The sequence below is a fragment of the Tupaia chinensis genome, unplaced genomic scaffold (genome assembly GCF_000334495.1).
Source record: "Tupaia chinensis unplaced genomic scaffold, TupChi_1.0 Scaffold138466_1, whole genome shotgun sequence".
Taxonomy (NCBI): domain Eukaryota; kingdom Metazoa; phylum Chordata; class Mammalia; order Scandentia; family Tupaiidae; genus Tupaia; species Tupaia belangeri.
In genome coordinates this window covers 593-3,545 of record NW_006198362.1, presented here as the reverse complement: position 1 = coordinate 3,545, position 2,953 = coordinate 593, and the positions used below count along the sequence as shown (strand labels likewise).

Here is a 2,953-nt window from a genome sequence, read left to right as displayed (position 1 = left end):
GGAGTCCAGCACTTTAACCACCTCATGACCTGCTGACGTCATGCCTGGAAATTATAAACAAAAAACTCAGATACTATGACTAACTTTCCCCTGTTGTATAGTCATTACCAACTCTTAAGATAAAAGTAACACCTAAACCCATGCCCAGTGCAGTTGTCTTTCTCTGGCAGTGTCCACCTGCATGCCTTTTTAGCATGGGGGTGTATTCATTTCTATTAAAATTTTTTACTTTCTTATTAAAATTTATCTTTTCCCATTTTATAAATGTGTGTGATTTTTCATTCTATGCCTCAGGGAAGGTATTTAACCTTAGAGATCTGGATCTAAGAAAACCTAGAATTTTACATAAGGCAATTAAATTCTCCAATATGGCAAAACAGCCACATGAGTGCATAGCTGGTTGTCCTGTGGTGTGACCCTGCAGGACCTGGGAGGGTCTCCTCCCACCCTTTTCCCTTTTGCTCCATGCCTCACCACAGGGCCCTTGCCCCTGCAGTACCTCCTGCTGGGTAGCTGCCAGTTATTATCCTCCCTGATGGTCCATTTAACCAACTAAACGTGTCCTTTCCATGTGGCTGTTGTCCCTCCCAGAGGTCCTTGGACTAGGTGGTGATCCCAGCTGTGAGCTCACTGAGGGCAGGGCAGTGGGTCCACACAGAGTGGTTCTTGGGCAGAAGTTGTCTTGTTGGGACTAAGACTCTGATGCACACTGGGGGTTCACCAAGAGCAGCCTGTTAGTAGGCACCTGACCAGCCTGGTACTTTGTAAAATATGTGTAGCTGAAAATAGGTGATAGTTCTTCTACCTCATTGTATCTCAACTGTTGAAGTGTTTTTATTTTTTCACATTAACTGTATACTTTTTTTTTCTTTTTATTAATTTTTTAATTAGGCCAGAGAAAGAGAAAGTGAGAGAGCAATTTGCTAGGTCCAGAACTCAAACTTTGGTCAACCATGGATGAGTGCAGTGCCCCAGCCACTATGCCACTTCTTTTTTCCCCAGTAATTCTTTATTGTTTGGTTTTTCTTCTCTTACAAAATATTGCTGGAACTGAAAAAACATAAAGTTATATACATCATATTACATAATGGGGAGATCACTTTTCAGATGCTTGTTCATTTCACATACAACTCAAATTCAACAATTTTTAAGAATGATGTTTTAAAAATAAGTAGTCTCAGACTACTCACAGGGCCAGCACATGGTGTGGTGGTTAAGGTGTTGGATTCACACATGGTTGACCATTGTTTGAGTCTGAGACCTAGTGACTTGCTTTCTCACTTTTTCTCTCTCTCTGGTCAAATTAAAAAATAGGGGTGTGGTCCCCCAAGGCTGCACAGACTCTTAGAATTAAATGAGAAAAATGGATGGCCAAGAACCAGTCACAGGATGGAACAGGTGTGAATGCAAGATCTTCAAAGAACACTTTAAGAAAAGCACGTTCTGTGGAAGTTAAAGCTGATCAGAAGTGCAAGCCTACCGATGTGTTTGATTTTCCTGATAATTCTGATATCTCAAGCGTTGGGCTGAATGAAAATGAAAAATATACAGAACCTTATGAAACATTTGCTCCTCCTTTATATAGCACTGTTATATATGCTGATGAAGAAGAACTCCACAAACACTGCAGATCATCTATCCCTTCAACACCTCAAGGAAAAGAAACACAAAGAAGTTTGGACACTTTGGAAAGTGAAGCAAGTGGAAGTAAATCTGTAGAAATTGGTGTGAAAAAGCCAGGAAGAAAACTAGAGTTCATTAGTAATGAATCTGAAAGCACTGAAGAAAGTGATATAAGAAGAAAAGTTAAATCAGCAGAAAAAATAAGTACACAGCATGAAACTATCCCAACTACAGGATCTTCAGAACATTCAGAGAAATCAGCTGAACTGGCCACTGCTAGAGACAGGACCCTTTAGTGCCTGGTCCTGTGTTGTCCAAGAGACTTGCACAACAGAAAGTCAACTGAAAACTCAGAATAAAGGGAAGTTGTCCCGTGGCAAAAAGAAGAAATCAAGAAGTGAAGCCATAGACCCAGATCTTTCCAGCAGTATGCATATTTGTTGTCTAGAAGGAAAGAAAACCGGTGACATCATGGAGTTGGATATTGTTTTGTCTTTCTAGAATATAAACAAAAAATAGAATCTGAAATTTGTAAGGGAGCCATCAACAAATTTCATTTTAATATTAAAGAACAACTCATCAAAACACTTAAAGAAGCCCAGATGTTGAACAATCTGAAAAGGAAGAATGCTAAGGTTATTTCAGATATCGAAAAGAAAAGGCAGTGTTTGGTTGAAGTCCAGGATGAACTTCTCCGGTTAGAACCACAGCTGATGCAGCTATAAACAAAGTATGATAAACTCAAGGACAGAATATTGTCCCTTAGAAATGTGGCGTATTTCTTACCTAGTTTAAAACAGCTTTATCAAGATTATTCAGATGTTCAAGAGAAAGAACCAAATGTCAAGGAAACGTATGATTCATCCAGCCTTCCAGCACTGTTATTTAAAGCAAGAGCTCTCTTGGGAGCTGAAAACCATCTGCAAAATATCAATCATTAATTAGAGAGGCTTCTTGACCAAGAATGAAAAAGCCAGTCTACTAAAATGTGCCTGTGTAAGATGAGTCTCATGCTACTCAGTTACCTTCTGAAACTGTACTTCTATAAATAAAAATTCTTTTTTGAAAAAAAATTTAAAAAATTTAAAAAAATAATAAGAATAAGTAAAATTAAATAAATCTTAAAAGAAATCACACAAAAGACTACTCAGGAACCAATGTAGCTAGATCAACAACTTAAAAAACATAGGTATACAGCCAGCAGTTCCAGACACCAGACTGCCTGTGGCTGCAGGCCCTTACAGCCGGGATTGTCACGCATCCCACCCCACTCGTCTCTGTACTTCAAGTTGGTTCCTTGGGACTTTAAGACGACTTACACCCTCCCAAC

At 39.1% G+C, this 2,953-nt stretch overlaps 1 pseudogene; it reads left to right on the top strand.

Annotated features, from left to right (window-relative positions):
* Positions 1-1,367: 1,367 nt before the first annotated feature.
* On the top strand, positions 1,368-2,591 carry LOC102470368 (centromere protein U pseudogene; annotated as a pseudogene).
* Positions 2,592-2,953: the final 362 nt, after the last annotated feature.